Genomic DNA, 12,207 nt, shown 5'->3' with positions numbered 1-12,207 from the left:
TGTATGCGCACAGGTTATTCACGGAGATAACTGAACATGTGCTGACGATATTTGGATGAAAAGGTACGCACCAGGTATATCACCTTATTCTTATCATAACTTGTCACTCATATTCTTTGTACACTCATACGTCCTTCGGCCAATCTGTCTTTGAACAAAGTGAACAAGGCCATAAGGAAGGTGCAGGGACGTAGGCTGCTAGACAAGTATGATCATCGGTGTGCCTTAGTATGTTCACAAACCAAATTTTCGTCTTTAAAAACCAATTGTGTTACTTCCAAAAGTCACTGTATGAAGCCAGAACGAAAAAAAGAAAGAACAAGGAAGTGTGCTTGGCTTTATTGTCTCTGCTTTCCGCCCTGAATTCGACATAAAAAGGTCCCTCCTTCCATGACTGAACATGAAACGCCCTGCGCGTCACTCTAAAGATGAGAATGGTTTTGAGCTCCAGCGTATTGGTCTTACTGACTGCATTTGTAATTCTGGTCATAATACAAAAGGATTGTAGCTCTTTTGTCCTTGCAGGTAAAGGTCATCACTGCTTCTGCTGCTTCCATACTTGTTTTACGTCACAGTGATTGTGAGAGAGGTCCATCACCACCAATTTGAGTCAATGAGACTAAATCTTATACATTTTTGTTTTTGAGGACGTAGTTCAAGTGGTCGACTACCTTTGGCGAGAACGACGGCCTTAATGTGCTCTCTCTCTCTCTCTCTCTCTATATATATATATATATATATATATATATATATATATATATATATATATATATATATATATATATATATATATATAATATCGCTATTATGTATTATGAATGGCAGACGGGGCCTCGCTCATACCTTATGTTTATTCCATTCTCACTTCTTCCTTCTCGGCTTCTACAACAAGTCACTGCCTTCCTACGTCACAGGATTTCCCCTCCCCCTGAAAGAATGCGCGCGTTACAATCAACAAAACAACAAAAAGTATCCAGTGAAGAATGTCAAATTGCGCAGTAGTTCGATTTCAAAAGTACGTTTCTTAACTCGCACATAAGCTTCGCAGTAGAGGGCAGCAGTCCGGTCATATCTAGGATAGCTTTGGTGGACGAGGCTGACTGTTGCGCCCGGGATAGCATAAACCCGCCCTGCACATCTGCACTGATGATGACATGACTTGAGCTCTTCTGGAGAACGAACAAGGCTTGAAAACTGTGTAGCATTGGATTTACGAATGTCTTTGGCATCGGATCCAGCGCCGTCGTGGCAACAGACGCTTTGCTTCTAGTCGGCGTGCGTGAGAACCAAGGATGATGGGGCGATGTCTTTTTTTCTCCGTTGTATACGTGGTAGCTTCATGTCCTTTTCGTAACTTTCTGTGGCGTTTTCTCAGTTTTTTTGGATCGCAGACATGGCCTAGAGAACTGGTACAGAAAATCTTTTCGACCTTGCTTTTTTGCGAAGATGGCTTATGCATTGGCTTTGTGTTTGCTTCTTTAATTGATGTTGTCTCTGATGACCTTTAAGCCACAAGTGTACTCGTGAGGAGGTTTCACTTGATCGTTGTTCTTGTTCGAGTAGCCGTTGTAGTTCCTGGAGTTCGTGGAGTTGCCGTTGTTGAAATTGCTCGTTTTGTTGTGAAAGTTGGTTAGATGGGGACCTTTCAGGAACACGAGTCTGCTTTTCTTTACATGGTGATGTGATCAGTAGATTGTCGGTAGTCGATACTGTACTGCTGGGCTTGTCTTGCGATGAAAGCAGCGTGACAGGCTGAAGAAAAAGCTTCCAAGATGGTTGTGAGTCATCATTTATTGCAAATGCTTCTGTCAGTTGACAATGCGCCGGTGTTGGTGGATTCGAAATTCCTGCAGTGCTTTGACTCACATGTGTGTTATCACTTGACGATGAGAGCACAACAGACATGGCTTGAGGTGGTTCTGATGGCGTATGTTTTTCTTTTTGCAAAGTGATTAGGCTGAGAATGTCTGTCGAATGACCCTGCTTGGGAACGTCAAGGTGTAGGCTGGTATTGTGAAGATTCACCAGCTCGTCACGCGTAAATTTCGTCACATGTTCGAAACCGTTTGGGTCTTGTGTGTGACGCGAAGCATCAAGGGATTCGGGTGGTTCAGTAAAATCTGGTTCAGTAAACCTGGACCTCTCTTGTTGTGCTGTTGAAGAAAAAGGACGAATCTATAAGGTTCTCCGTAGAATACAGTCGTGTCAACCGTATCACTCGCAGGGATGTCGATTCACTGCCGCGCATCGACGATGCCTTAGACTGCTTGAAGGAAGCGGAATTCTTCTCTTTCTTAAACGAGTGCTCTTGATACTGGCAAATACCTATGGTGGATGCCGATCACAAGAAAAACAGCTTTCTTCATGTCCGATGTGCTGTACGAGTTAACAGTCAAGCCCTTGGGCCTCAGGCACCCGCCAGCGACGTTCGACCGAACGAATAACACGGTCTTTCGAGGCCTTGATGAGAATATTTGTTTTTGGTATTTCAATGTCAGAGTCATCCTTTCAACAGATTTTCAACACATTTAACCGACCTCGAGCATATCCTCACATTTCTCTGCGTAGCGGGGCTGCAACGAAATCTGAAGAAGTGCCACTTCGCCGCTCGTGCGGTCACCATTCTTGGCCACGGAATTTGGAAGCACAGCAATCTATCTAATCCTGCCAGACATATAGCCATTGCAGTTTTTCAAACCAACTACCTTGAACTAGCTCTAAAGCTGCATTGGCCTCTGTTCTTATTTCCAGCGCTTCGCCCGCCATTTTGCGATGATCATCACCCCTTTAATGAAGCTCCTCCCCTTCTTTAGTGATCTTTCGACATGGTCTTTCACTTGTGACGATGCTTTCAACAAACTGCACCCCCTCATCAAATTGCCGCCTAATATGTGGCTCTATGACCCATCTGCACCCACATAAATCCACAAAGACACTAGCGATGTCAAGATCAGCGCATTTTTTTAGCAGCGGAAAGACCGCTTCCAAGAGTACGCCATTGTCTTTGCAAGCCGAACGCTTAGCAAAGCCGAAAGCAGCTATTCCAACACTCAGAAGGAACGCTTGACTATTATTTGGGCGACAAATATTAGCCTAACGTGTACGGGTGCCCTTTTGACGTCGTGACTGACTACTAAGCCGTTTGCTGGTTGTCGTCACTAAAGGATCTAAGTCGTAGCCTCGCCCAGTGAACGTTACGCCTACAAGAGAACGATATACACGTGGTGCATCGCTTCGGACAAAAACATGCGGATTATAGGCCATATCCCATTCACCCCTGTCTTCTGACCCTGACTACTGCGCAATTCTAATTTATGACACCACTGTCATCACCATCGCCGACATGACCATCCAAGCAGTGCAAGAACCCTTGGTTTGTTTTTATACTGGAGTTCCAGACTGGTCACACCCTTTCTCCCCCTGCTCGCACATTACGTCCGCAAGTCGAGAACTTCCCCACTCACGACGACGTGTTGTACCGGTGCAACTGCACAACTGCTGGACGTCAGTGGCTACTCGTCATTCCACGTCACCTGCGATCCAAAATTTTTCAACGTTTCATGATGACCCGCATTGTGTTCACGCATGTTTCTCTAAAGACTCTCACACATACGTCCGATGCTACTGGCGTGGTATTTACCGTTTTGTTCGACACTGCTATCGGGCTTGATCTACATGCGAGAAACGAAAGACTCCCCCTCATGGCGCGAACGGCCGCTTATTACTTTTGCCGTGCCCCACCCGACTGTTCGACTGCGTCATCATTGACATCTACGGTTCCCTTCCAAGCCCTGTAGACGGTAATCATTGAATCGTAGTTGACATCGACCAGCTCACGCGGTACACCGAAGTTTCATGCTTCCCTTCATCTACAGCCAAAGACAAAGCCACTTTCATTTTGCACAATCTCCTCCTACGTCAAGAAGGACATCAATATTCGCGGGCGGTGGAGGTGAAGCGACAGAGAAGTGTGTTATTAGAGGGCGGAGGAGCAGGCAGGTGTGGTCGCTGCAGTGAGCGTGCTATGTTAGAGGAAGAGAGTAACGTCAGCGCGCACCTGCGAGGAAAACGCGCGAGGGGAGCGTGATGTCAACGCGCAGCTGCGGCAAGACCTATTTGGCAGCGCTCTTACACCCGCGACGAGCAAAACGCGTTGCGGCTCGTTCGTATGGAGGCACGTACGTATGGCGTTACACACATCAGTCAAAGATGTGTTTCTCACCAAATAAGTGCGTCGTGTCCCCTGTAGGCCAACAGCGAGTTTTTTTGGAGGCAAGCTTAAGTGATGAACATGGAATTACAGGCACTTGAGGAAGGCCAGTCTCGCAGTTACATTTTTGGATTGGATGTACGCTATGAGCAAGGCCGACACTTGAACTCAGGTCGTCACCTCACGGTGCGTTAAAGCGTTGACGAAATCGCACTTCTGCTCAAAACGCGTGGGCTGCGACGAACGTGTCGCGACACGCGTTGCACTTGCTAATCACGGAAGGCACAGTAATAATTAACTACTTCACTGCTCCAAGAGGGCGACACCACCCACTGGATAAGAGCGCTGTGATTAAAGAGGCAGATATAAAACTCGCGTTTTTAAAGAAGTTATTCACTACTGTTTCGGTGCAGTTACGTGAATAGCGTGCTCGGCATGGGCTGTTGAGGACCGAGAGTTTATAGGTTCGATAGCCTTTGCCGGAACTTTCACTGGTCTGACATCTGACAAAATTTTTTACGCAGTTTCCGTGACGAAGATACGTCACTGAAGTCTTCATGGGCCCTAGCATAGAAGTCTTTCGTGGTTAAATATGCTTCCAAGCAGAAAGAACGCCATTTTAAATGTAGTTATTATTCCCGCTAATTGTCTGTATAGTACTCAATTATCATAATGATTTCAACTATTTGGATTACAGGATGCGCTCCATATAGCGGAAGAGGACGCGGAAGACTCGGAGGCACTCCTGGATATAATCGTAGTTGTGACTACGCTAAAGTAAACTAACATAAGTGGATCGTCAGTCCCTTCAGTTGCCTTTGAGCTCGTACATTCTTGTTCATCAAGAACATAATGCATTCAAGATGGTTCTCCAAAGATATTTCCCTTGAATAGCGACCACTGCACGAACAGAAAGCACTTGTCTCATTGAGGAGAAAATTATTTCCTTCTTTGTTAATTAAAGTGGATAAATCTGCCCTAATACACCATCGTTCTGTATATTTGTTTGAAAATCTACATATATAAGTGTGGCTTTGCAGTCGAGCTGAAGAGTCGAGGCAGCAGCCTCGATGAAACGTGCATACATTGTGTAGGAAGCAGGACGCTTGATTTGATTTGTGCGAAATAACGTCCAAAACCACCATGTGACTATGAGTGACGCCGCAAGACGCTTGCATTTAATACAGTTTAATAAAAAACTACTCTATGTCCCACTGAAGAGAACTATGTGTAGATGCGAACCAGTGGGCTCCAATGCTTACAAAGGTGGCACAGTTGCCGCTGGCGCACATCGCGGCGTTGCGCATTAGAGAAACCTGGGGAGGCGCAAAGCACGCAGTGATAGACCGGTGTTTTCTATACTGGAACATGCTAATTACTGCTAATTGCCAATGAGGGACTTCTATGTGACAAATAGACCTGCAGCCCACTTTTGTTAAATGCGTACGCAGCCATTTTTGTTGTTCACCAACGCACACGAAAAATGTCCTTACCAGCATTACCTTTGTGAAGAAGAAGATGTGAAAGACCCTTCTGGCCGCCTTGCGCGATGGGCACTCCGCATCCAGGAGTACGACATTCGCGTCGTATACCGCTGCGGACGCAAACACTCTGACGCTGATGCCCTGTCCCGCTCACCTTTGCCACCAGATCCGACGTGCGGAAACACGTGCCTCCAGTACTTGTCATCGTTAAATCTTGAATCAATTGCCACCGAACAGCGTCGTGACCCGTGGATCGCCTCTCTTATCGAATATTTATCTGGCACGCCCAACCTTCCAGTATCTCGATCCCTCCGACGTCAAGCTCTCCATTTCGCCATCCGCGATCAACTTCTTCATCGACGCAACTACGCTCCCGATGGCCGCCGGTGGTTGCTGGTCATTCCACGCACTTTACGATCGCAAGTATGCGCCTCCCTTCACGACGATCCGCAATGTGGCCACGCCGGAGTGTTCAAAACATATGAACGCCTTCGCCATCGCTATTACTGGCGTGGCATGTACAATTTTGTACGTAAATTCGTGCAGTGCTGTCCTGACTGCCAGCGACGTAAATCAACACTGCCACGTGCGACTGGCGCATTGCAGCCACTTCCATGCCCTGCCAAGCCATTTGATCGCGTCGGCGTTGACCTCTACGGTCCCCTTCCTTTGACACCAGATGGTAATCGGTGGATTATAGTGGCGGTCGACCACCTGACACGCTACGCCGAAACAGCCACTTTGCCGAGCGCTACAGCTCAGGATGTCGCCTCTTTCATTTTGCAACGCTTTATCCTTCGACATGGTGCACCTCGAGAGCTCCTTAGTGACAGAGGCCGCGCTTTTCTTTCCGAGGTCGTGAAAACTCTGCTTTCGGAATGCCACGTCACTCATCGGAAAACGACAGCATACCACCCGCAGACTAACGGACTAACGGAACGGTTCAACCGCACGCTAGGTGATATGCTCTCAATGTACGTGGCATCTGATCACAGCAACTGGGACCGTGTTCTCCCATACGTCACGTTCGCATATAACACCGCAATACAATCCACCACGGGATTCTCACCTTTCTTTCTTCTTTACGGACGTGAGCCTTCCCATACAATTGATACCCTACTTCCTTACCGTCTTGATGCTTCCGAGTGTCCACCTATCTCCGATGCTGCTAGACAAGCCGAAGAGTGCCGCCAGCTCGCCCGTGCGTTCACCTCGGAAGAACAACAACGCCAGAAAGAAACTTGTAGCACCTCTCTTCCGGATCCCAACTATGCCCCAGGGTCTCTTGTGTGGCTTGCCATCCCATACCAAACACCGGGACTCTAGTCGAAACTTGTCCCGCGGTACGAGGGGCCTTACACCGTTTTGGAGAAAACCTCTCCGGTTAATTTCCTAATTGAACCAGTTTCCCGATCGGACGACATGCGCCGGCGTGCACGTGACATCGTCCATGTTTCCCGACTGAAACCATACCATGAGCCTTTGCCTGAAACTTCTTAAGTCGCCAGGATGGCTCCTTTTTCAGCGGGGGCGATTGTGAAGAAGAAGATGTGCCTGCAGCGAGCAGCATCGCCAACGCCTGGCTCTCTCGGCTCGTGCTTCGGTTGGTTGCTGGGCCGATCGCTGGACGGTTCTTGACGCTGTCTCGTCGCTGTCTTTAACGGCTAATAAACCTCCTCACACCTTGGAGGTCAAGATCTACCTATATGTGCGGAATGGCAAGTTGGCGGTTGTGCAGTGTGAGCAGTCTGTTTTCTTTCAATCAAGAAACTCGTTAGCAGACGCTGCCTGTGTAGGCGTTGCAAGGCGTGAGAGGGGGAGCAATGAAGAGGAGAGAAGAGAGAGGGGAGAGGACGGACATGCGCATGGCAGTGTGAATGCCGCCTGAAGGCACACCTGGAGGCAAAGAGTTTGATAAAATTATTTAGAAGCTACTCAAGTGCTGCGGTCGTTAAGCGACCATGGAAATGACGGGTAGTATAGAGATTTGCCAAGTTTTCGAACTTGCAGGGGGGGAATGGCACTCATGGCTTTGTTTCTTGCTGTGTTTCGGCTTTGATTTGAAGGAAAGAATGAATCTTTTCGAACTCCGTGACCTGATTCAAAATGGTAAGTCCAAAATATTAAGGTGCTGAAGCTCAGCTGCTGAACATTTGCCGATTGTTGTTTTGTGACAAAACAGCTTCAAGCCATGCGATGCCAAAAGGAACGTAAAGTACGAAGACTAGGCAAATTCGTGTACTACTCATATTTTTCATGCTCGCTGAAGCATCATGAGTTGTATTTCCCGCAGACAGTGCCAGGAAACTCTGTGCCTATAGAGGAGACAGAGGGGGAAGAAGGAGATTCGCGCGAGATTTCGCCGAAGTAGGACGCGTCTTTCTGTGCTCTCAATTTTACCCTGTTCATCGCTCCGCGCTTTTCGTGTGCAGCCCTGTAAGGTCTACAAATGGCGCCTTTTGAAGGCAACTAAGGGGGCCGTGAGGATGCTTTCACGACCTTTTCGGCATCAACAACGATGCCAACTCAGCAGCAAGAGGCACAATGCAAGCCTGCACGTTCCAAAAAAAAACGCAGCTCAAGAGGACAGCAGCCATTACACTGTCATCCTCTCGCTGGTTTCGAGTGAAGCGAAAGTGAAAACTGGTGCTTCCTCTTTTCCACGGGCATGGCTTCCTGCACGGGATATTGTCCCAGCAACAACCCCTCCTCTCGCCTCTCCAACACCGTGGTTGCAGAGCAATCGTCACCCGCCCCCAGTGCGCAGTCTGTGCCATCAAGCACGTCACCGCGTTCCGATGGTCCCCACTTCACTGGCGACCCTCCTCTTTCGGACTGTGGGGCCACCATCATTTTTTCGGCCGATCGGGAAGAAGGCAAACTTCCTGGCTGCGTCGAGGGATGCAATTGCCGCCTTTTTCTCGGGGTTCCCAGCCACCTCGCGAGTCCGAGTGAATTTCCGGCAAAACCTTGTTGCGGTTGGTACTCACCCTACTGCCAATCTGACCGCCCTACTTCAGGTCGGGACGACTTGCGACACCAAAGTGCGGGCCAAAGAACTCAACCTGAACTTTTGCGTCGGCGTGGTTTTCGGAGTGAACCCAACGATTCCCTTTGAGGACCTTGCAGACAACATTGCGTTGCCTGTGCCACTAGTGTCTGGTGTCCATAGAGGCAACTACCTCACCCTCACCCTTGCGGGGAACACCGTCCCCCCGAATATATTGCTGTACAAGCAAAGGCACCCTGTTCGACCCCACCAGCCCCAGCCCCAGCAGTGCTCCCATTCCGGCCGCTTCGGGCAGCGCCTTTACATTCCCGCACCGTTCAATGGATGGATGGTTGGATGGGCTGATATGGCTGTACCCTTTAGATCGGGTGGTGGCTAACGCCACCAAGCCGCAATACTTAGTGAACCAAAAACTAGATTTTCTTTTTTTGCTTGTAAATAGTGAGGTTGATGACTCGTACTTTACAGCTAAGGGTTTAATTTTCCCTCGTGCCTTGACTTTAGCCACCAATCAGATAACCTCCTTCTAGTTAATTCTACCCGCTTAAATTCTATTTTGCCCTCCCTCTTCATAAACCCCGGTGCTTTGAAAAAAACTCCCAAGCATTTCCCCGAGGGTGAACATGGTTAAGTGCGAATACACGGGGTGATGCTATGAGGGGTATTTATTAATTCGCACTATTATATTTATTAATCACACTATGGTGCCTTTATGGTGTAATGGTTCCTGGGAATCGCAATTTGATCACACGGGGGAGTTTACGTTAACTCACTGGCGAATGCCAACGGATTTTAACTTTACTCCCCCTCACGACCCGCTCTCGACGGGAGACTGAGAGAGAAGGCGGGCGCGCGAGAGAGAGGGGTGCGCGCGCAGCTGCAGCGAGCGAGGAGAGCGGAGGAGCGAGCGAAGGGGGAGGGGGTATAAGGCGCGTTACTGACACCGATATCAGCGTCGCGTCCGTGGCTTATTCGGTAGAGCGTCGCGCTACGGCCCGCCAAGTCCTCTTTCTTTTAAAGATAGAGAGAAGAATGCGGACGCCGCCGACGGCGGTGGATGGTTTGGGGTCGCTTATAAAGTGTATTTACACTTAAAACTCTGTGCCATCATCCTGAACTATAAAGTGAAGCCTTTTAGAGAACATTAGCAAGTGTCTGGCAGTTGCCTCTTCCTCCCCACACGCACATCATACCATGTCTACCCCTTCGTATATGGCGCGATATGTTTTGGTTCGCAATACTCCCGTACTGGCCTCAAACAGTAGAGAACTACCCCGACTATTATCATAGATCTTTTCCTTGGCGATTGCGTGCTTCAAAGTTCGATAGATCTCTAGTGCGCACTCCTTAATCATGCTGATTCTCCACATATCGGTCTCAGCTTCGTTCACCTTTTTCTTAACCGATAATTCTTTTTGGTTTGGCCCCCTGCTGTTTTCTAAGTGTTTACCAGTCAATTTTCTGGCGCGTTTGCTCCATTTTGTATCGTCATTTTTCATGTACAAGTAACTGAATACCTTCCTAGCCCAACTCTCCTCCCCCATTTCTCTCAGTCGCTTCGAAAATTCTATCTTGCTGATAGCTTCCCTGCCCTCAAATGATGTCCATCCCATATCACCTTGTACTCCCCGATTTCGTGTATTCCCGTGAGCTCCTAAGGCAACCTTACCTATTCCACGTTGCTTAATTTCTAATCTTGCTTGAACTTCTGATGCACAAGAATGCACAAGAACGCAGTGCTGAACGTCAGCCCAGGAACCATGACCACTTTTCATATCGCTCTCACGACATCACACCTATTGTAATTCCAGAGTGCCCCGTTTTTCATCACTGCTGCATTCCTCTTACCTTTAGTCGTCACGTATATTTTGTGTTCCCTTAGGTACTCATTCACATTGCTTATCCATACGCCCAGATATTTGTAGTTATCTGCTATCTCTAGCGTGACCTCCTCTATTCTAAGATCACTACCTTCATTATCATTAAAAATCACGACTGCTGATTTTTTTCTTACTGAATCTGAAATCGCACCTATCTCCCTCATTAGCGCAGATGTCCATCAATCTCTGAAAATCTTCCTTGTTGTCGGCCATTAGCACTATATCATCTGCGTACATCAAAGCTGGCAGAGCCTGTTCAATAAATTTTCCTTGTTTCACGAAAGAGAGGTCGAAGCCAAGACCACTTCCCTCTAATTTGGCCTCTAATCTTTGTAGGTTCATCATGAATAACTAGGGTGACAGAGGACAGCCCTGCTTAAGCCCCTGTTGTACCTCTACGGGCTTGGATACCTGTCTTTCCCACTTTATAACTACATTGTTACCTATGTAGATATCCTTTAAAAGATTAGTGGCTCGATCTTTCACATCTAGTGCGTCCAGTATTCCCCACAAGTCGTCTTCAACCACGCTATCGTACGCTCCCTTGATATCCAAAAATGCTAGCCACAGGGGCCTGTGTTCCTTTTCTGCTATTTCGATGCACTGCGTCAGTGAGAACAGATTGTCTTCCAACGTCCTGTGTTTCCGAAACCCATTGTGTAGTTGCCCCAGCACCCCCTCATCCTCTATTTATGCCTGCTGTCTTTCCTTCATAACCTGCATCGCCAGCCTGTAGATCACTGTTTTCCCTGTTATAGTATGGTAGTTGTTCATGTCAGCTTTGTCCCCCTTTCCTTTATAGATCATGCTCATCCTGTAACTTTCTATCTTTCTGAGACTCCACCATCGATTATTATTTTGCTCGCTGCCTCTCTCCATGTTCGCGAAGACTTCGGACCCAATCTTTATCAGCATATTTGGAATGCCATCTGTGCCTGTTTATGTACTACTAGGAACCCTCTTCTCAGCCCTTTCCCACTCTCGTTCTGAAAATGCAGCCATTGCGCCACTTGATTTATCCTTGTCTATTGTGGTGCATAAGGCACTTCGTTGAAATTTTTCTGTCACCCTTGTTTCTATATATCAAATAGCTTTGCCCCGTCCAAGCCTAGCACCTTGAACTGCAGTTTTAAACCTCTGCTCTAGGCTCGTCTCATTTCGTAGGGAGTTAGATTAAATGGTTCCGAAATTTCGCAGCTGCCTTTTTAACCTTTTTGTGTACTTTGGCCAGCCACTGAGCCCTCTTTTGTTCTAATCTTTTCATTGATCAGAATCAATGCTTTCCTTCTACAGCTTCGAAAGATGTCCCATTTTATTTCAACATCATCTGTCGGTTCACCCCGCTGCTTAGCATGTCTGTGTTCTCTAGAAGCTTGCTGACGTAATGCTATGGCTCTCTTAACTTCCTCATTCCACTAACTGGGTTAACGACTGGCTAATGTCATTAAATGTAAATAAGACATCGCTAATATCATTTCACCGTAGGCAACATTATCAGCAAGCGACTTACACCATTTCGGGCTCTACAATCTTAACAGCAGAATCCTATAAATACCTCGGCGTAACATTCTCAAGCAACCTCACCAGGTCCACTCACGTTAACAACGTAGCATCCTCCGCTAA

The 12,207-nt window shown here is 47.6% G+C and overlaps 2 long non-coding RNA genes across 2 annotated transcripts in view; both read left to right on the top strand.

Annotated features, from left to right (window-relative positions):
• The window catches only part of LOC142767449 (uncharacterized), a 184,735-nt gene that overhangs the window by 28,967 nt on the left and 143,561 nt on the right, over positions 1-12,207 (top strand). The window lies entirely within an intron of this gene.
• On the top strand, positions 389-5,194 carry LOC119179875 (uncharacterized). The gene is made up of 2 exons (XR_005110894.2): positions 389-525; positions 4,908-5,194. It is a non-coding gene; the product is annotated as an uncharacterized LOC119179875 (long non-coding RNA).

The sequence above is a fragment of the Rhipicephalus microplus genome, chromosome 7, assembly GCF_043290135.1.
Source record: "Rhipicephalus microplus isolate Deutch F79 chromosome 7, USDA_Rmic, whole genome shotgun sequence".
Lineage (NCBI taxonomy): Eukaryota > Metazoa > Arthropoda > Arachnida > Ixodida > Ixodidae > Rhipicephalus > Rhipicephalus microplus.
The sequence above is the reverse complement of the archived record's forward strand: the minus strand, read 5'-3'. Positions and strand labels throughout refer to the sequence as shown.